The sequence below is a fragment of the Camelus dromedarius genome, chromosome 17, assembly GCF_036321535.1.
Source record: "Camelus dromedarius isolate mCamDro1 chromosome 17, mCamDro1.pat, whole genome shotgun sequence".
NCBI classification, from domain to species: domain Eukaryota; kingdom Metazoa; phylum Chordata; class Mammalia; order Artiodactyla; family Camelidae; genus Camelus; species Camelus dromedarius.
Window position 1 is genome coordinate 30,528,264 of NC_087452.1, and position 23,529 is coordinate 30,551,792.

Genomic DNA, 23,529 nt, shown 5'->3' on the forward strand with positions numbered 1-23,529 from the left:
CCTGACTCAGCATTGTTCTGGATGACAGTGAACCTAATGGAAGCTACAAAACACAGCCAAGAAAATTCTTTTTTTTTTTCTCCTTCTGCTGAATAGGATCTGGCTGTTTGGGGGTCATTTAAAGGCCCTGGCACGTATCTTTAACAGTGAGTTCCACACTGCCCTTGTGCTTCTCTTAGCAGCCCGCCTCTCATTCTACCTGGCTCTTCAGGAAGACGCCTGCAAGAGGGAAGTGAGGGATTATCTTATAAATGAAGATCAACTTTCAGGTATATGGCTAAGAGGAAAAAAAAAAACAACTGCCAAACAGTACCCATAGTAGGCATCGGTTTTGTGTACAATATGCACGTGAATACATTTGCACAGAGAATGAGCTCTTTCTGGGCAGTGGGATGAGGGGTAATTCTATTAGCTCCAGGGCTGTAGAGCTACATGGTGAAGGGGCAAGTTCCTGAGCTGGGTGGCCTGGGTTTGAATCCCCACTCTGCCACTTCCTATGGGACCTGGAGTAAAATGAGTGAAGCTCTTAGAGTCTCAGATTTTCCATCTGTGAAATGAGGGTACTAGTAGAACCGACTGCAGAGGGCTGTTGTAAGGATGATATCAAATCATCCCTGAACTGTGCTCAGCGTACCCTTTGGCACATGGTAAGCCTTCAGTTCTCATATATGGAAAACACCTTCACCTCAGTCAGAAGCCATAATCCAGCTCCTGGTTTCACACTTACTTTTTTTTTTTTTTTTTAATGGAGGTACTGGGAATTGAACCCAGGACCTCATGCAAGCTAAGCATGCGCCCTACCACTGAGCTATACCCTCCCCGACTTACACCTACTTTAGAGACCACCTGAGCCAACCTCATTCTACAGATATGGGATCCCAGAGCCACCAATGGCAAAGCTCTGTGCGGAACCCAGGGCTCCACCCACTATACCAGTCTCTCTCCCTCCCTTGGAGGGCTCCTCCCAGAGCATTCTCTGCATGAGGGTCTCCCATTATCACTTGTCAGTCTCCTCAGGTTCTGGGCACTCAGACAGGGAAAATCTGGCTGCAAACAGCTGTGTCAAAGGAATCCAAACAAACTTTGTCAGATATTCCTAGGCTGAAAGGAATTCTGTTCCACCTAATTTAAGGCACTGACAACTCAGACTATAAAGAATTGCAGAAACTATTGCATTGTTATAAGAATCACGTCACAAATGTATGTTTTTATGAGAAATATTGTATTCGATAGAGGGTAGATGGAATCTAGTTACAGCGAGACAGAGGCTTATCTCAACTCAATGTGAAAGTTTGTTTTTTACTATGAGTTGCATAGGTATTTGAAACAACTCCAGGAGACAAATTTCGAAGGCCTCGCATAGAACTTCCTTTGAATGTGTGCGCCAGCAGAGGGTTTGAGAAAAAAACAAGACAAGACTGAAGATGACTAGAAGTTCTTAAGAACTGTAAGTCTGAGTGCTACGGAAGTAGACAGACCTTAGTTTAAATGTCTTCTCCTCCATTTGCTGTGCAATCTTTGGCAAGTTACCTAACATCTCTGAGTGTTGGTTTCCTTGCCTGAAAGATGAGGACAATCCCTAACTCACAGGGTACATGAAGTACATAAAAGACATTGCACACAAAGGGCCAAGAATGCATTGAAATCAAACAGATGGTGGTCCCTTTCTTACTTAGAAAACTACATCCTAAAATCAATTAGCAATTTCTGTTTAAGGTTTATACATTTAGTTTCATGACGATTTGCCTCAGAAGAGGTGTATACACAAAATTTAGAAACTGAGGTTATCCAGACTTGAGTTTAAATCCTATCTCTACTATTTACTACCTTGTAACCTTGAATAAGGCAACTGATCATAATAGCTAACTCAAAGCAGCTAAGGATAAAGCTTATAAAGTGCTGGGAACAGTCTCTAATATTCTAAAAATGTTGGTTATTCCATTTTTACTTCCACTTTTCTAACAATTATTTGTATAATTGCCTCATACCTTTCCTTCAATTTATGCTTCAAGTCTGAGCCACAGAGTTTGCACTTTATAGCATGGCATGTTTCCACTGCAACGATTTAATCCGTATAAAACTTGGACAAAAAAATATGGAAATGTTTACTTAGATAAGCCTAAGAAACTGACATGGAAATAATACAACCAGTTTTTTCATTTTAAAAGCACCCTAACCCAGTCTAAGACAGCTCAAAGGGTCCATCTGCAGACTGAAGTGGAGAGATCACAAATACGTCCAGTAGGAAATTACTGCTCAGTCTGCTCAGAAAGAGAGTCTGTAAAGCCCCTGGCAGCCCAAGTAAGTATGAGCAGAGAGGGAATTAATATTCATTAAGTATCTACCATGTGTCAAGGGCTACACTTACATTCCCTCACTTATCAGTTTTCCCACTGCATCCCTGCACACCTCGATAATGAAAGCTGTGCACTGTGTACTCTTTGTTCTGCTATGTTCTTTTTAAACATTTCATCGAACATTTAACAGAGACTGACTCGTCCAGTCCTCTCAGTAACAATTCAAGGTAGGATTTACCATCACTTATTAAAAAGGGAACTGAGGCGCAAGAGAAGTTAAGTAGATCTGCCCTCAGTCACAAAACTAATAAGCAATGGAAGCAGAATTTAAACGCCAGCACTAAATTACCCTGTTTTGTCAGTAACAGAGCTGATCCAGGTGTGATACTGTACCACCACAGTGAGTTAGCAATCTGGGTTGGGCTACGCTGTGAGAATATTATATCTTAGACTGTATAGTGATTATCACATGTTTTGGATGATTTTTGGCTGGGGCAGGGGGAGGAATCTGGCTATTAATATTACTATTATTGTTGTTATTAGCTTAGGTAATATATTCATGAAACTCAAAATTCAGAAGGTACAAAAGGTATTCAGTAAGTCCCTACCCATGTAGTCAGTACCTTGTCCTGGAGCTAGACAGTGTTATTATTAGTTTCTTGGGTGCTTTTCCAGAAATTTCTCATGCATATACAAGCGGGTATATAAAAACACACTCAAGGTAACGTATTATTTACTCTTTTCTGCACCTTGCTCTTTTCCTGGGACTATCTGCAGACCATGCTTCACATAGAAAGCTTCCTCATTCCTTGTGAGAGCTGCCAAGTGTTCCATTGTGTGATTTGTCCTCTACTGGACATTTAGGTTGTTTCCAGTCTTTCGCTGTTACCAACAATGCGGCAGTGAATAACTCTTGTCCACAGATCATTTCTCATAGCTGAAAGTATATCTGATAACATCCTAGAAGTGGAATTGCTGGGTTAAACGGTGCATGCATTTGATCAATATTCTCTTCTGCTCCAGAGAGATTACCCAAATTTCAAAATCTGTGATTCCTGCCACTCTTATTTATGAGTGTCTGGATCTGTTTGATTAAAAATGTTTCTAAGATTTCAACTGCTTATCTGCACAATCTGAGATGCAACTGAGGGCAACTTTCAACTACAACTCACAATTTCAAATTTTGATTTTCATCCAAAGAGTGTTTCCAACTGATTGCCTTTTTAAAAAATTTCTTTCTTTTTTATAAATGTTTTTATTATTTTTAAATTTTTTGGGGGGGGTTAGGTTTATTTATTTATTAATGTTTAATGGAGGTACCACGGATTGAACCTAGGACCTTGTGCATGCTAAGCAGGCACTTTACCACTGAGATATACCCTCCTTCCCTATTGGCTTTTATATAAAGGTTCAAAATTAGAATGTACAATTTTTATATCAATAAATATTGGTTTTATTTGCTTTATATTTTGGGGTGCTGCCCAGGCACCACCTATGGTTACACAGACAACATTGCAAACAGCACCCCCTAGAGTCACGCTCAACTGTGTTAAGGCAGCTCTGGTTTTGCCTATTTCATTTAGAAGTGTGGAGGGGAAGGTGTTCTATTTTGTGTAAACACGTTTAAGACACCCCCACCCCAACCCCGACATGCTAAGTTTGACACAGATCGTTTATAAATGCTGCTTGATGTTAATGATGGTGACTGAATCTCAATCCTCCTTCTGAGAGCCTGCAAACTCCCAGGACGTTTTAGCAGCAATCTCAGATGACCTAGCTGAAATGAAATTTTAAACCTTGCACCAAAAGGAAGACCAGATGTCGGTGGCATCTTGTCCTTGTCAAAGAACAGAACACAGAGTCATCACTGACCCACCAGCTTCCTGACCCCTGGATGTTAAATTATTACATGTGGGAAGTTAGATGGTAGTCCACAGGGAAATCTGTGTGGGTGATGGAAGGGGTCAGCCTCCTGGAGCTAAGCTTCATTAGATTTAGATACAGATGTTTATCACTCATCCTGTGAGATGCGTAGAATTAACTGTGCTTTGCCCTCCCCTGAGCCCCCTGACATCCTAAATGAGATCTGAGAGCAAGCTGATAATCACGGGCCTGGCCTGCAGAGGCTGCTGGATGTTGGAGGACAGGAAGGATCCTTCATGCTACCAGGGGGACGGCTTGGCCACTGGGGTGATGGAATGAAATGCTGCAGAGGCTGCCATGTTCACTCCCCCCTTATCTCTGGCATCTTATCTTCGCCTTCACAGAAGAGTGACCACAAAGGAGGCACTGGGAGGAGGGAGGATGTGAAAGTGCTGTGGATAGAGAAGGATCATATCTAATCCCTAGCAGCCGCAAGAGCTCAGCTCTGGTGATAAAGGGATCTAGCAGTAATCCAACCTCTCAACAAAGAGATTTAATATCCTGAGGGGTGAGATCCACTCACTGTTGCAGGGTCATCAGCTGATTTAATCTTTCCAGGTTTTTACAGATAGAGTGACTGTCAGCTTCTCTCTGCTTGGGTTTCCAGGACTGATAGCCTTTTAAGAGTAAATGAACTAGGTGACGTTCATTCTGGGCTGACTATATGTGATTTTCATATCTTAAAAGATACATCTTATGAAACAAACTAATTAGGCCTAGTTTGCTGCTAAGCTAAAAAAAAAAAAAAGTTTCTCCAAAGTCTGGAAGCCTGTCACTTATGTCATTTCCCTTCTTTACTGTGTAGTGTGGTGACACCTAGTGGGAGAAAGAAGAGGCGCACCCAAGCAGGAGCCTAAGAAAAAATCTATTTTTGGTGACTCTTTCCTTGAAGGTTATAGAAACTGCACCTTGGGGTGGGCAGGGCCACCAGTTCTAATTTAAAAGTTCTTGCATGTTTCCTCCATAGCTGACAACAAATGTAGCCTTTATCTCCTTTTAAAGCCATTGTGACCTGGTAAGGCAGAGAGGTGAGAAGTTAATAAATGCTGTGCTATCCAAAACACTTCTCCTACAGAAATGACTCTTGCTTTAGGCCTGAGAGAAGCCTGAAACATAGCCATTCAAAAGCTGGAAATAACAACATCACTTAAAGCAAGGGGCCTCGTGGCTGGCCAGGGTCCCTTTAAGGATGGGCAGACTTCGTAATGGCCTATTTAGTCTGATACTAGGGAAGCTGAAAAGATTTCTCTGCTCCCAGATGTTTCCTTCCTCACCTGTATCAGTGCCTAGCTCTCCATCACTTTGCAGCTCATTACTTTGGCCCTGAAAAACCTGCTGCAGCCCTTAGTAACACATCCTAAGAACTTATGACCCTGACGTGGTAATAGTTTCAGCCTTGCTAACATTCTGAGGAAAGAACATAAATTAAAGCTGGGACCAGCAGACTATTAAAGGAGTGAAACCATGGGTAGTCATGACACCTGGAACCTTCCTTCACTGACCAAGCTTGCTTCCATTGTTGCTACAAAAAGAAACCTTGCATGTCCCCCAAGCAGCAGGGAGCCTAAACAGTAAGATGTTTGCCTGAGCTGCTTTCCCAGGAACTTGGAGTCTCTGGTTCTGGTTAAGACCACCCACCCTCCCGCTGGGCATGTGCCAGTGTCCACTTGGTGACCTTTTGACATCAGAGGGCCCCATATTCCACCCTCAGAGCATGTGAACCCACCGTTTTCTGAACACACGGCCCAGGAAGAAGCCTATAGCTTAGTTACACCTGCTAGAATGACAATTACCTCACCTATTTCTTACCTCCAATCACCTTTCCCCACGCTCCCCACTCCTCTGTACCCATAAGTATCCGAAGCCCTCTCACCTTCAGGGAGGTGGATCTGAGACTTGTCCTCCCCTCTCCTCACTTAGCTGCCTTGCAAAGAAATTCTCTGCTGCAAACCCTGGCATGTCAGCGTGTCGGCTTCCTGTGTGTTGGACTAATGGACCTGGTTCAATAACAGGTGCGAGAAGGGGAATGTATATATGGGATCAAACTAGACGAGCTTGAGAGTTCCTTGTGTGGTTCCAGCAGCTAGCTGGGATCTAGACCTTGGCGAAGATGGAGCAAACGCAGTTGTGGGGAGAAGGATGGAGCCTGGGAAGGGAGAGATGGGAATGGGAATGAGAGGAAAGGCAGGAGGAACCCGCCATGGTTTTGTCCCCCTCCAAACCATTTTTACTCGCAATATTCTGACACCTGTTAAAGAGGGAAACCACAGGCCCAAAATGGTGTCACTTGTGCTAAAGCCCATGATTCCAAACGTAGGTTTACTACCTGACCTCACTGCACTTTCAACCTTCCCCAGGAATGTCATCTTAATGGGACAGCCTGGGACTCTACAGCCAGCACCAGTGAGGTGATCTGCATGATAGACCCTAGGCCTTCCCCCAAGTAAGGTGACCTGGTCTGAAACGATCCTTTCTTTCCTTTTGCTAATAGCTTCCTTGTCCCAGCGTCCTTCTACCTATAAAAACCTTCCACTGTGTACACCCCCTCAGACAGCCCTTCTCTTTACTGGGCAGCATGCTACTTGATTCAGAGATCTGTGAATAAAGCCAATTAGATCTTTAAGTTTAGTAGGTTGAATTTTTGGTTTTTAACACACCAAATGCATGGTGTTTTTTCCAACACTTCTCCAACTCTTCAAAACCAGCTAAGTGTCCTATAACTTACTCTAATTCTAACACATTCTCCCTGGAGTTAGCTTACGATTCCACAAGTTAAGGGCTCAGCCCACAATACTGTCCCTGCTTCATATACCAGTTGCAAGTCCCAGGTTGTCACTTCTGACTGACCAGCTATATATTCTGGGGGTTCTCACAACCCTCTCCTCAAATTCAATAATTCACCAGAATGACTTACAGAACTCAGGAAAGCGCTTTATTTACTATTACCACTTTATTACAAAGGATATTATAAAGGATACAAATTAACAGCTAGATGAAGAGGTACAGAGCATGAGGTCTAGAAGGATCTGGAGCACAGAAGCTTATGTCTCATGGAATTGGAGGTCACCCTCCTAGCACATGGATGCATTCACCAATCCAGAGGCTCTCTGAACCCCATGTTTAGGGAATTCTCTGGGGGTTCCATTACATAAGCATGATTGATTAAATCTTTGGCTTTATTGACTGAACCCTATCTCTAGCCCCTCTTACCTGCCCAGAGGTCAGGAGTAAGGCTGAAAGTTCTAACCCTCTGTCATTTGGTGGTCCCTTTCCTGTGGTTCAGCTCCCCCCTCCTGAAACTATCTAGGAGCCCCCAGACACTAACCATCTCATTAACATAAAAAAGACACTCATCACTCCTGAGATTCCAGGGCTTTAGGAGCTGTGTGGCAGGAACTGGGGACTAAGATTGAAGTATCATTTTTTAAATTATATACATATTTTCATAGTCTTGCTCAGGTTCTTATTTTAGGGGAGTTGTTTTTTTCTTAAACCTTCTTCAGTAAACTTTGCCAGGACCAAACTACTCAACTGAGCCTTTTATTTTTTTAAAAAAAGAGAAAAATCTGCCCTCAGAATCTGAAGAATAGACTTGTGAATTGTATGACACTTTGAGTGTGAAAATATAGAAAAGAATAATACATCAAGATCAAGGGTGGCTTCTCTTAAGATTCAAGGTTGTCTTACCATACAAAATCAATCAATTTAATTTGCAGTATTAAAATAATAAAGGAGAAAATCTATATAATCATTTGAATATGTGTAGAAAAAAGCACTTGATAAAATCCAATTCATGATTTTTTTAAACTTTCAGGAAATTGGAAATAGAAGGAAACTTTCTCAATCTAATAAGAGTATCTGTGAAAAGCCTATAGCTAACATTATTCTTAATGGTGAAATATTTTTTGTCTTTATTCCTTTTTAAATTGATGTATAGCTGATTTACAATATTGTGTTAGTTTCAGGTGTAGAGCAAAGTGATTCAGTTACATATGTATATTTTTCAGATTATTTTCCATTATAGGTTATTACATGATATTGAATATAGTTCCCTGTATTATACAGTAAATCTTTGTTGCTTAGATATTGTATACATAGTAGTGTGTGTCTATAATCCCATACTCTTAATTTTTCCCCCTCCTGCCTCCTTTTCCCCTTTGGCAACCATAAGTTTGTTTTTTGTCTGTGAGTCTGTTTCTGTTTTGTAAATAGATTTATTTGTATTTTTTTTAGATTCCACATATAAGTGATATCATATATTTGTCTTTCTCTGACTGACTGACTTAGTATGATAATCCTTAGGTCCATCCATGTTGCTGCAAATGAAAATGCTTCATTCTTTTTATGACTGAGTAATATTCCATTGTGTATATATACCACATGTTCTTTATCTTAATGATGAAATATTAACGTTAAAATTGTGAACAAAGTATGGATGCTCCCTCTCACAACTGTTTGCCAATGTACCAGAGGTCCTGGCCAGTGCAATAAGACAAGGAAAAAGAAATTAAAAGGCATAAGTTGAGAAGGAAAAAGTAAAATGTACAGATGACATGCTTGTTTAAGAAGTTCAGAACTTGCCACCCCCAAAATATGCCACTTGACTATTTTGGGCTGAAGGCACTTGAGAAACTGCAGATACAGAAAGGGCTCTCTGACTTCCCCCTATCTACCTAAAAGCAGGTCATAAAATTTCCCATGAGAAATGTGCCCCCCCCTGCAGTCGGAAAAGAACGTTCTTACCACTAGACACTGGGAGTTGACACCAGAATGGACCTGTACAAGAAAACTACTAAAATAACCCTTATCTTCCATTAGTTTCCTGCAAATATTCCCTAGTCACTGTCCTACAATTTATTGCCTCTTGACCAAGCCCCTCTGCCTTGTTACATCCTCATCATTTATTATCTTTGCTTAAAAATACATAAGCTTTGGGGCCTAATGGCTTCTTCAAGTCTTCATTTTCCTTCTGAAAACTCCTGCGTACATGTAAAAATAGTAAATAAAATGTGTATGTTTTTCTCCTATTAATCTGTCTTCTGTCAGTTTAATTCTTAGGTCCAGCACAGAACATAAGAGTGTAGAAGGAAGTTTTTCTTCCCTCACATTTACATAGGAAATTTGAAAGAATCTATAAAATAACTACTAGAATGAATAAGTGAATTTAGCAAGGTCGCAGGATACAAGGTTAATACACAGATTTAATTATATTTTTCTATATAAGAGCAAACAACTGGAAAATAAATGTTTAAATCAATTCCACTACCAATACTACAGGGAAAAAAGTGATAGATTTAACAAAAGATATCTAAGACCTCTATACTGAAAACCATGAAGCATTCTGAGAGAATTTAAAGATAACCTAAATAAATGGAGACATATATCATGTTCATGGAATGGGTGACTCAATATTATTAGCATGTGAATTCTCTCCACATTGATCTGTAGATTCAACACAATTTCAGTCATAATTCCATCAGGCTTTTTTGTAGACATTGACAAGCTGGTTCTAAAATGTATATAGAAATAGAAAGGACCTAGAACACCCAAAAATATATTTTAAAAGAACAAAGATAGACGTTTGAAATGGATCCAAATAATGAAATACTGATGGATGGGAAGATAAAGCAAATATAATAAAATGTTCACAGATGAAACTAGGAAGTAGATATAAAGGTATTTGCTATAAAATTCTCTAACTTTTCTGTATATTTGAAAATTTTCATCATAAAATGTTGAGGAAAACTTTTTAAGTCTTTTTAAAAATTTTATTTATTTATTTATTGAAGTAGAGTTGATTTACCATGTGTGAGTTTCTGGTGTACAACAAAGTGATTCAATTTTATATATTTATGTATGCATGTATGTGTATATGCATATATATATGTGTGTGTGTGTGTGTGTATATATATATATACATATATATATATATATATATATAGTTTTTCAGGTTTTTTCCATTATAGTTTATTACAAGATATTGAATATAGTTCCCTGTGCTATACATAACTTAGTTTATTTATTTTATTTATAGTAGTTTGTATCTGCTAATCCCAAACTCCTAATTTATCCCTCATCCTCTTTTTCCCTTTTTTTTGATTTCTATGTCTGTTGAGTCTATTTCTCTTTTGTAGATAAGTTCATTTGTATCATTTTTTTTTTAGATTCAACATATAAATGATATCATATGATACCTGTCTTCATCTGACTTACTTCACTTAGTATGGTCACCTCTAGGTCCATCCATGTTGCTGCAAATGGCACTATTTCATTCTTTTTTATGGCTGAGTAATATATTGTGTATATACCACATCTTCTTTATTTATTTATCTCTTTATGAACATCTAGGTTGCTTCCATGTCTTGGCTATTGTCAACAGTGCTGCTATAAACATTGGGGTGCATGTATCTGTTTGAGTTAAAGTTTTCTCCAGATACATGCTCAAGAGTGATTGCTGGATCATATGGTAATTCTATTTTTAGTTTTTTAAGGAACCTCCATACTATTCTCCATAATGGCTTCACCAATTTACCTTCCCAGCAACAGTGTAGGAGGGTTCCTTTTTCTCCACACCCTCTCCAGCGTTTATTATTTATAGACTTTTTGATCAGTGTGAGGTGATACCTCACTGTAGTTTTGATTTGCATTTTTCTAACAATTAGCGATGTTGAGCATCTTTTCATATACCTGTTGGTGATCTGAATGTCTTCTTTGGAGTAATACCTGTTTAGATCTTCTGCTCATTTTTTAATTGGATTGTTTGTTTTTTGATATTGAGCTATATGAGCTGTTTGAATATTTTGGAAATTAATCCTTGTCAGTTGCATCATTTGCAAATATTCTATCCTATTCTGTAGGTTGTCTTTTCATTTTGTGTATGGTTTCCTTTGCTATGCAAGGGTTTTAAGTTTAAAATAAGTCCTATTTGTTTATCTATGGTTTTGTTTCCATTACTCTAGGAGATGGATTCAAGAAAATATTGCTGCTATTTATGTCAAAGAGTGTCCTGCCTATATTTTCCTCTAGGGGTTTCATAGTATCTTGTCTTACATTAGGTCTTTAATACATTGTGAGTTTATTTCTGTATATGGTGTTAGAGAATGTTATAATGTTATACATGTTCTTTTACATGTAGCTGTCCAGTTTTCCCAGCACAACTTATTGAAAAGACTGTCTTTTCTCCATTGTATATTTTTTGCCTCCTTTGTCATAGGTTAATTGGCCATAAGTACATAGATTTATTTCTAGGCTTTCTATCCTGTTCCATTGAGCTATATTTCTGTTTTTGTGACAGTACCATACTGTCTTGATTACTGTAGCTTTGTAGTGTAGTCAGGGAACATACCATTGGTAATTTTATAGTGATTGCATTGAATCTGTAGATTGCCTCAGGTAGTATGGCCATTTTGATAATGTTGATTCTTCCAATCCAAGAACACAACATATCTTTCCATCTGTTTGTGTTGTCTAAAGTTTCTTTCATCAGTATCTCATAGTTTTGGAGTACAGGTCTTTGCCTCCTTATGTAGATTTATTCCTAGGCATTGTATTCTTTTTGATAACAATGGTAAATTGAATTTTTTTAAAATTTCTCCTGATATTTCATTGTTAGTGTACAGAAATGCCACATATTTGTGTATATTAATTTTGTATCCTGCAACTTTACTGATTTCACTGATGAGCTCTAGTAGTTTTCTGGTGGCACCTTTAAGATTTTCTGTATAGTATCATGTCATCTGCAGTGACAGTGTTACTTCTTCCTTTCCAATTTGGATTCCTTTTCTTTTCTTCTCTAATTGCTGTGGTCAGAACTTTCAAAACTATGTTGAATAAAAGTGATCGTCTTTATGATCATTACTCTGAGCTCTTTCTCAGATGGATTGCCTATCTCTATGACACTTAGTTCTTCTTCTGGGGTTTTATCTTGTTCCTTCATCTGAAACATTCTTCTGTTGCTTCGTTTTGTCTAAATTGCTACTTGTATTTTTGTGCATGTGGTGGTTTAGTTACATTTCTCAATCTTGGAGAAGTGGTCCACTGTAGGAAATGTCCTGTGCATCCCAGTAGTGCACTCCCTTCTCACCACCCAAGGGCCAGGGGCCAGCTGGTCCCAGGATAGTGTCTGGCTTGCAAATGTGGACTTGGTCTGTAGGCTGTGGGACTGTAGTTTTCTTGCTTCTGGTATCTATCCCTGGTGGGTGAGGCTGGTCTAGAGGTTATGCAGGCTTCTTAGCAGGAGGAGCCTGCCCACTGGCAGGTGAAGCTGGGTCTTTGTCTAGGGGCATGTCTAGAGGTGACTGTGGGCTCAAGAAGTCTCTAGGCAGCCTGCCTGCTGGTGAGTGGGGCTGTGTCCTCGCCCAGTTTGTTGTTTGGCTGAAGGCATTCCAACACTAGAGCCTAAGGCTGTTGGCTGGGGCCAGGACTTGGTACCAAGATGTTAGCCTCCAGGAGAGCTCAGCAAGTGAATGGCCCCCAGAGTGTCTGCCACTGGTGTCTATATCCCTAAGGTGAGACACAGTTGCCCCTCCTACCTTTCCAGGAGACCCTCTAAGACCAGCAGGTAGGCCCAGGTTTCTATCAAATTTCTGCTTTTGCCCTGGGTCCTGGTACACATGAGATTTTGTGTGCCCCCTTTAAGAGTGAAGTTTCTGTTTACCCCAGTCCTGTGTAGCTCCTGCAGTCAAGCCCACTGCACTTCAAAGCCAACACTCTGGGGACTCTTCTTCCCAGAGGAGCCTGACGTGGAGCTCAGAGCTCTCACTCCTGTGGGAGAGCCTCTGCCATATAATTATTCTCCAGTTTGTGGGTCACCCACCCAGGGGGTATGGAATTTGATTATATCACGAGCTTGTCCTCTGTCCCATCTTATTTCTTCTTTATGTCTTTGGTTGTAGAAGATCTTTTCTGGTAGGTTCCAGTCTTTTTCACCAGTGGTTGTTCTGCAGTTAGTTGTGACTCTGGTGTGCTTGTGAGATTAGGTGAGTTTAGGGTCCTTCTACTCCAGCATCTTGGCCGCTCTCCTCTGTATGAGTCTTTATTGAGGGTCTTTTGAAAGGGACAGCTTATGTGACACAGCCCATAACAAAACCTAATAATTAGCTATGCATCTGTTTCTTCAAAGTCTCAAATGTAGCTTATCATTATAAATATGCATTATTCTTCTGTTCTAGACTGTAATGAAATGTATTTGCTTTTTTCAATAAAAAGGAGATCTCAAAAGTAGATATCAAAGGTAGAGGCAAGTGAAAATACCCAAGGCAAGTGACAAACTGCATTCTTTGTCTGATAATGATAGGTTGTTTCTGACCCCAGATGGTAAGTTAAACTTGGTTCCAAGTGACTACAAGTTATTTCCAAAAATCAAATTTACTTTCAGAAGATGCGATCATTCCACCACTAAGGAAATCTTAATATGTGGCTTAGTAGAACATTTATTTGTAAGGAAGAGTTTCAAACGTTGTACACAGTACCAGTTTTGTTAGAAGAGAATAATAACCTCATAAGGTAACTTTTGAAAAAGAACTCTATCCAGTTGCAGGTATACATTAAGAAAGCCTTCTAAGTGAATTGTATTTTTTTACAGTCTAGCACAGAGCAATAATAGATGTTTATAATGATAAGTTTGTGCTGTCAAGATTAAATTACAAGTAGTCTACTGTTTGCCACAGGCATGGTAAGTAATTTTGAAAGACTTCCAATAGAAAGAATAAATCTTTAAAAGCTCTGATGCTTGAATATCAGTTATCTGAAGAATTTACTATGTGGGATATAGCTAAGACTATTTCAGAATATCTTATACTACTAAATTCACTTCTTGATACATCTTGACATTTTGTTTCTTCTAGCCTGGGATCTTATCTTAAAGCCACAACTCCAAAACATCAGCTATCTCTACAAATGTATTGAGAGACATCATAATGTGACCATCAGAGATTTATTTTCTAGTAGCAACAGGATGACTCAAAGAGAAAGTGATAGATACTTATTTCTGCTTGAACAACTCATCAAACTGATAGTAAGTTGAATGAAAAGACAGTATCTCCAAATGATGTTTTGTGGAGTTCAGTATTTACAACATAATCCTAAGAATAATGCATTTGCTGCAGTAGCTGTAGGTGACATCTCCATGGTTAACTCTCTAACACCCTTTTTTCCTCCCTAGGATTCTGGTAAGGATTCAAGGTGAAGACATTTGTGATACACTTAACACAGTGTCCAACACTTTAGGAACATACTTAGGAACTACAGGCTACTGTTATTTTTTTAATGGATTATGGGGACAGCATTTTTAGAAGTGTAACATGAGAGGCAGGAAGGAGAAAACAAGATAATTATGTTTCTGTTCATCAGTCCACTCCCCTTATCATTTTCAAAAAAAGGTCCCAAAACATTTGGCATTAATTACCCAAGTATTTGGGGGTTTTGTTTTCATTTTAGTCCAAAATTTATATTTTTATCTTCATTGATAAGATGAATACATAATACAAATAGTCTCATTTTCAATAAAAATTAAGCCAAATTGAAGCATGTAGGATAAAATGTGAAAGTTCCCCTAACTGCCTTCTACTCCTGCTCCATGTCCTCCCAAAAAATGTCCCCCTGTATCTGTTTCCCTCCATTTGACTACCTATGAAACAGTATTAACTCAGCCTCACCCTGAGCATTTCAATGTAAGGTTTAGTTGTTTTAGTCACTGCATAACAACTTTTAAGTCTTCCCACAAGTAAAGTTCCCTCTGCAGCTTTGATAATAATGACAGTACATTTGAAAGAATCTGTCAAGTTCACCCATGTCCATCCTCACAAATACATATATCTCTGGGTTAATTTAGGAATTCAGGAGACTTAAAAGATTTTGGAGGCCCAATTCCATCAAAGAACCTGGAAGCAGGAAACTTGAAAGCTCACTACCTTAGCCAACCAAGTGAGTCATATAATCAATTGGGATCAGCTAATTTCTTCTAGGCCTGCTCTCTGTCCTTCTGTTCTGAGGAATCTAGTAAAAGGTGGGTCACAATTTAATAAAGGTATCATAGAAATATTCCTCAAGGTTATCGCACAGGCCACTGAAATGTAGAACGAGGCTTTCAAAATTAAATGATTCCATAGCAGATATGCCACAGAGATGATAAAAATTCCGCAGGTTACCCTTGCCGCCGTTCTCCAGGTGGCTTTCTAGGCAGTCATTATATTTTGTGGGCTATCTGTCCTGTGGGCTATCTGTAGCTTTTGATATTTTGGAAGGATTGACGACATCCATTTCCTTTCAAATAGGGCAGTTTTCAATTTAGCTATGTTCAGCAACCTACAAATCAGTCTGCAAGGCGCTGTGAGGAAGATGGCTTTCAGACCTCGGCTATGTTGCAGGTGACTCTGCCAAGAACCATGAAGTACAGATGCTCTGAAACCTTTGATGAGTCATAAGTAGAACAACATCAAAAGCGAATGTCCCTTGGAGCAAGATACATGAAAGTGAAAACTTAGCTGACAGTATCACGTCATGGGATTCTTTTTAAATAATGGGAAGAAATGAGGCCAGTGCAATATTTATTTCCTCATGGCATGAAATTAGACTTCCAATAAGAAAAGATGTGTGGCATAGAAATAATGAGTAAATTCTTGTAAACTTTAAAAGTCACAAAATTAGAATAGTCACAAATACTCCCATTGCTATAGCCTTCTGCAGCTTTTGTAAAAAGTTGGCTGCCTTAAAAAAACCATACAAGTCCTATATTCATTTGCTAGGGCCTCCATAACAAAGTACCACAAACTGGGTGGCTTAAACAATAGAAACTTATTGTCTCATAGTTCTGGAAGCTAAGTCCAGAATTGAGGTGTCAGCAGGGTTAGTTCCCTCTGAGGGCTGTGAGAGAAGGATGTTTGTTCCATGCTTTCCTCTTTGGCTTATTCATGCCTTCTTCTTCCTGTGTATCTCCATATCATCTTCCTTCTATGTGTATCTCTGTGTCCACATTTCCCTTTTTCTAAGGACATCAGTCATATTTGATTAAGACACCCTAATGACCTCATTTCAATTTGATTACCTCTGTAAAGACTCTTATTTCCAAATAAGGTCACATTCTGAAGTGCTTGGGGTTAAGACTTAAACATGTGAATTTGAGGGGCTACACAATTCGACCCATAACAAATAATTTAAAAGTTCTAAAATTATCTTTAGTGATATAATGCATTTCAAGACATTCCAAATTTTCCTTTGGGACCTATTTATAAACATAATTAGATTCAGCAAACTCACAATTTCAAGCTAGATAATAGTGCCTGACATACAATACATTTACAATAAATGTCCTGATTTGAATTTAATTCTATTGGAACCTTAATAATGACTCTGCCAAGTAGTGATTGGATCTCATGGAGTCAAGCAGGTTCCAACTGACTAGAAAACACTTTTTTCTCCAGTTCTTCAGACACAACATGAATTGTCTGAATGCATTGACCTATGAACCTTTATTCTGCAGAGCTTGAGGGTTAAATGTGGCCATAAATTACCACATTTTTTTTCTGCCAAGATAACTGAATGAGACCAGATGAGAGAGAAATTTTATTCTTTTAATTGCCATTGGACATGCATGATGGCATGTAAACCATGAAACTTAAGTTGGGTCTACCAGAGGAAGTAAAAACCTGCAATAAAGTTGGTCACAAAGGAATTTCTGATCATTAGTCATGAAAAAAGGAAAGGGGGGAAGGGGAGAAGAAGGGGAGGGTACTAATTGATTAAACCATGAACGTTTTTATAGTGGCCAAAAGCCTCCCAAACTTGATAAAAGACACAAAAATGAAGGAGTATTCAAGACATTTTCAGAAAAACAAAATCTGAGGGAGTTCACTCCATTGTATGGATATACCACATTGTGTTTATTCATTCATTTGTTGATGGGCATTTGATTTGGTTTTTCCCTTTTGGTTATTAAGAGTAATGCTGTTATAAACATTTGGGTATAAGTTTTTGTGTAGACATGTGTTTTTAATTCTCTTGGGTATATACCTAGGAGTGGAATTGCTGGGTCATATGGTAACTCTGTGTTTAACTGTTTGAGAAACTGTGAAAGTGTTTCACAGGGTGGCTACATCATTCTACATTCTCACCAGCAATGATAAGTGTTCCAATTTCTCCACATCCTCATCAACACTTGTTATTGTCCATCTTTTTTTATTATAGCCATCCTAGTGTATGATAGCACTCACCTAGTATGAGAGATAATTCATTGTGGTTTTTATTTGCATTTCCCTGATTACTAAATGATGTTAAGCATCTTTTCATGTGCTTATTGGCCATTTATATATCTTCTTTGAAGAAATGCCTATTTAGATCATTTGCTCATTTTTCAATTGGGTTGTCTCTTTATTATCAAGTTATTTATATATTCTGAATACTCTTCTCAGATACACAATTTATAAAAATTTTCCCCATTCTATGTATTTTCACTTTATTGATAGTGTCCTTTGATACACAAAAGCTTTTAATTTTAATGAAGTCCAATTTACCTATTTTTTATTTGGTTGCCTGTGCCTGAGATGTCATATCTAAAGACATTGCTACAACTAAGATCACAAAGATTTACATCTATGTTTTCTTCTAAGAGTTTTACAATTTTAGCTCTTGATCTTTAGAACTTTGATTTATTTTGAGTTAATTTTTATATATGGTGTAAGTCAGAGGTCCAACATCATTCTTTTAGATGTGAATATCTAGCGCCATTATTGGAAAGACTATTGTTGCCCCACATTGAATTGTTTTGGCACTCTTGCCATAATCAATTGACCATAGATATATGGGTTTATTTTTGGACACTGAATTTATTCCATTTAACTCTATGTTTATCTTTATGCCAGTACATTATCTTGATTACTGTTGCTTTGTACTAAATTCTGAAATGAGAAAGTGTGAATCTTCCAACTTTGTTATTTTTCTGGAACAAAGGCTATTTTGAGTCCCTTGAATTTCCATATGAATTTTGGGATTAAATTATCAATTTCTACAAAAAAAGCCATTTGGGATTTTGACAGAGGTTTTGTTGCATCTGTAGATAAATTTGAGAAATAATATCATCTTAATATTAAGTCTTACTATCCATGAACATGAGATATCTTTACACTTATTTAGGTTTCTTTTCATTTCTTCCAGCAATATCTTAAAGTTTTCAGTGTGTGAATCTTGCCCTTCTTTTGTTAAGTTTATTCCTATTTTATTATTTTTGATGCTATGGTAAACAAAATTATTTTATTACCTTCATTTTTGGATCATTCACCACTAGTGTATAGAAATATAATGGATTTTTGTATATTAATCTTGAATCTTGCAATCTAGATGAACTCACTTATTAGCTCTAAGTGTGTTTGTGTGTATGCACACACGCGCATGTGCATGAATGTGTTTTCCTTAGGATTTTCTACACACTAGGACATGTCATTTGCAAATTAACATAATTTTATTTCTTATTTTTAAATCTGGATGCCTTTTATATCCTTTCCTTGCCTAAGTAGCCTGGCTAAATCTTCCAGTATAATATTAAAAGAAATGGTGAGAATGAACCTCTTCATCTTATTCCTGGTCTTATGGGTAAAGCATTCATTCTTTCACCCATTAAATATGATCTTAGCCATGATGTATTGTTTTGTTTTATAGAGCCTTTTATAAAGTTGAGGGAGATCACATCTATTTCTCATTTATCGACTTCTTTATCATGAAAGGTTTTAGATTTTGTCAAATGCATTTTCTGCAACTATTAAAATGACACGTTTCTGCATTTATTTCATTAATACTGTGTATTATGTTGATTGATTTTAGATGTTAAACCAAACTTCCATTCCTAGGATAAATTCCAGTTGGTCACGGTGTATAATCCTTTAATATGTGGCTGGTTCAGTTTGTTAATATATCTGGTGAGGATGTTTTAAATTCTCTATTCATCAAGGATATTGGTCTGTACTTTTATTTTCTTTTTATGTCTTTATATTATTTTAGTATCAGGGTGGTACTGATATTATAAAATGAGCTGGGAAGTATTCCTCCCTCTTCCATTTTTTGGAAGAGTTTGTGAAGAATTGGTATTAATTCTTTAAAGGTCTGGTAGAATTCACTAGAAAAGCCACCTGGTTCTAGGCTTTTATTCGTAGGAATATGTTCGATTACTAATTCAATCTATTTCCTTTTTATAGGCCTACTTCTTCTTAAATCAGTTTTGTAGTCTGTGTCTTTTTAGGAATTTGCTCATTTCATCTAGGTTATCTAATTTACTGGCATACTTAATAAGTTTATAGTACTTCCTTATAATCCTTTTTATTTGTGTAAGATCAGTATTAATGTCACCTCTTTCATTACTAACTTTAACAATTTGAGTCTTCTCTCTCTTTTTTGATCAGTCTAGTTAAAAGTTTATAAATTTTGTTGATCTTTTCAAACAACCCACTTTGAGTTTATTTTTTCTATTCTCTTTACTATATTTCCATAATTATCTTTCCTTCTTTCTCTTTGCTTTGGATTTAGTTTGCGCTACTTTTTCTAGCTTCTTAAGTTGTAAGATTAGGTTATTGATTTGAAATCTTTTTCCTTTTTTAATACAGGCATTTGAAGCTATAAATTGTCCTCTAAGCATTGCTTTCATTGAATGTCGTAAGTTTGGGGATGTTGTGTTTCCCTTTTTATTTATCTCACATTATTTTCTAATTTCCTTTGTGGTTTATTCTTTAACTCACTGGTATTTAGAAGTGTGTTATTTAATTTCCACATATTTGTAATTTGTTTCTGCTTATTGATTTATAATTCCATTCCATTTGTAGTCAGAGAAGATACCTTGTGTGATTTCAGTTATTTTAAATTGATTGATACTTGTTATGGCTTAACATATCAATACTGAAGAACATTCCATATGTACTTGAATATGTATTCTGGTGTTTTGAGGTCGAGTACCTTGGATATATTCTAGTTGGCTTATAGTGTTCAGGTCGTCTATTCCCTTGTTTGTCTCCTGTCTAATTCTTCTTGCCAGTGTTGAAAGTAGGATGTTAAAGTATCATTCTATTATTGTTGAATTATCTATTTTATCTTTCAATTTTGCCAGTTTTTGCTTAATGTATTTTGGGACTCTGTTGTCAAGTACATATATATTTATAATCATTATATATACTTGCTGTAGTGACAGTTTTATCATTACAAGATGTCCTTCCTTGTCTCTAGTGACAAATTTTATCTTAAAGTCATTGTGTCTGATATAAGTGTAGCCACTCCAACTATAGCCACTCCAGCTATCTTTTGGTTACTATTTGCATGGCTTATCTTTTTTTCATCCTTCTACTTTAACTTACTTGTATATTTAAATCTTAATATGTCTTTTGTAGATAACATATAACATGGATTTTTTTGTAACCCATTCTGCTAATCTCTGCCTTTGAACTGGAATAAATCCATTAACACTTAATGTAATTACTGATAAGGCAGGATTTATGAATTGTAAGATTGATTTCATAGCAAAGAATTCTCTCAGCTTTGATGATCTAAAAATGTTATCTTGATTTCTCTTTCATTTTTTAAATATAGTTTGTTGTATATACAGTTCTTGGTTGCCAATCCTTTTCTGTCAGCATATTTAGTATGTCATCCCATTACCTTCTGCTTCTATGATTTGTTTTTTCTTTCTGTTTTTTTTCACTTGTTTTTAAATTGAAGTATAGTCAGTTTACAATTTTGTGTCAAATTCCAGTGTAGAGGACAATTTTTCAATTATACATGAACATACATACTTTCCCCATGATTTCTAATGAGAAACCAACTGTTAATGTTATTGAGGATTCCTTGTGCATGCTAGTTTTGAGTCTCTTTTACTTTGGCTTTTGACACCCAGATTGATTATTATGCATCTAGGTGTGGATCTCTTCAATTTTATCCTACTTGGAGTTATTTTAGTTCTTGGATAGAGAGATTAATATTTTTCATCAAATTTAGGGAGTTTGGGGCCATTTTGTCCCCAAATATTCTTTCTGCTTCCTTCTCTCCTCACCTTCTGGAACGCTCATTATGCATGCTTTGATATGATTGATGACGTTCCACAGGTCTCTGAAATTCCATTCACTTCTCTTTATTCTTTTTTCTTTCTGTTCCTCAGATTGGATAATCTCAATTAATCTATCATCAGAATCATTGATTCTTTCTTCTGCCTGCTCAACTCTGCTGGTGAGTCACTAACTCTAGTGAATTTTTATTTCAGTGGCCATAACTTTCACCTTCAGATTTCTATTTGACTCTCTTTTAAAAATAATTTCTATCTCTTTATTAATATATCTATTTTGTTGAAAACTGACCACTTTAATTAATATGATATTGCAACTCCACAAATAAGATTCTTCACCTCCTCCAATTTGTTATTGTTGCTGTTTGTTGTTTGTTTAATGACTTTTCTAAACTAATTCTGTAAAGACTGTATTCTTTATCATCTGTAGCCACTGAAGTCTCTGCCCAGTTAGCTTAGTGGTCAGCTCAAAGATTTCTTTAAATATCTAGAATCAGGAAGTTTCCCAGTCTTTGCTGAAGCACTCTGTGTCTTGGGGCACACCTCAATGTTTAGTCAGGCAGTTCTCAATTCTCCCTTACCCTTCACTTCTTGCTTGTGCAGAGTCTCAAGATCAGCCAGAGTTGAGAACTTAGGACTTTCTAAGGTCTTTCTTGAGCATGCAAACAGCCATAAGCATGTGCACAGCCCTACCCCTACAGGTGGCCTTCCAGATTCCCAGAAACATGTCAGAGCTTTTCAAAGCCCCTATGGATATCTTATTGCCCAGTTTTTCCTTTTAAGCTTCTTGGTTATCCTATTGGTGTTCCCAACTATTATTTACTGCCTCAAGCAGTCACAAAGTTAATCAATTGCTTTGAAGTATTTTCAACAAATGTCCCTGGGCAAAGTCTTTTTCACACTTTGTGAGTTCTGACAGCCTTACCATTGGTGTCTTTTAGGGAACCTCCAGACAGCTCAGATAATGACAGTTTTCTATGACTGAAGCTGTAAAGGTGCTCCAGCTCCTTTCTGCCCCTCTGGTGGCTGCCAGGCTGTTGGTTCTCAAGGCTGCTGTGGAACTGGAGAAGTGGGACTGGGAATAAGAAAAGTTAACATGCCAGAAAGTTTGCTATTCTCACTGAGATTTGGCCATTTTTCTTGAATAAAGGCTATCCAGATTGCTGTAAGCTTTTGGTTAATTTCCACAGTTTTTAAAGAGTTGATTCTGACAATTTTCGCCGGTTTTCTCATTGCTTTTCTGGAGGAGAGAATTGGGGGAGATCTTTATTCCACCATTTTTGCTGATGCCTTCCAAATGTATTATTTTTATGAGTTTTTTTTTTTTTACTTGAAAAGTATTACTTCTTTAAAAATACTCTGGTAATAAGGTGATGGTGAGGGTACTTCACTTACACGATTTGGTGCCTTCCTAGTTACAAGAAAATATGTGACGTTATTATTAATCACATGACTAGAACAGTGGATTTTTCTCCCATGGACACAAATTTTGTTGGTTTTCTCTTCCTTATTAAAACGTTTTCTTTTTAGTAGTATTTAAACTACTATAAATTTTTACTATTTAGTAAAATGTTGTGTTCCTCTATAGAGTAAAAGATTTATCAAGACATATCAACTACAGTGTATTTCAATTGTGATTTGAAAAATAAAAACTATTTTTTGACAGTTAGGGGATTTCTGAACATTGGACATTTAATGATATTAAGGAATTATTGTTAATTTTTTGTTAATGAGAAAAATGGCACCAAGATTTTTTAGAAAGTTTTTCTCTTTTAGAAATGTATATTGAAATATATACAGATGAAACTATATGATGTTTAGGATTCGCTTCAAAATAATCTGAGGAAATGGGGGGAAGTGGGTGGGAGTAAGGATGATACAAAACTAGCTATGAGTTGATAGTTGTGTAAACCCCTGGGTGTTGGGTACGAAGGGGTTCATTATACTATTCTACTTTTCAGTGCTCAAAATTTTCCATAATAGAATGGTTGATGTTTTTGTTTTTAAAGTATGTTACTTCAAGCCTAGGCCTGTGAGGAATTTTAGTAATTTCTAGTGGGTATGTCTTAAACAAAGCTTGCAGACAGGTAGTTCTTCGGCTGTATTTGGTCCATAGGCATGTTTCGTTTGGCTAGCACCATGTATTTTTAAAAAACATAAATTAGTTACTAATATTTTAGCATTTTAAAACAGGGACATTTTGGATTATCATCCAGATTTCAAGCTTCTGTTGAAATCATCAGAAGCACTGGCCACACTGGACCCCCATCCCACATAGTG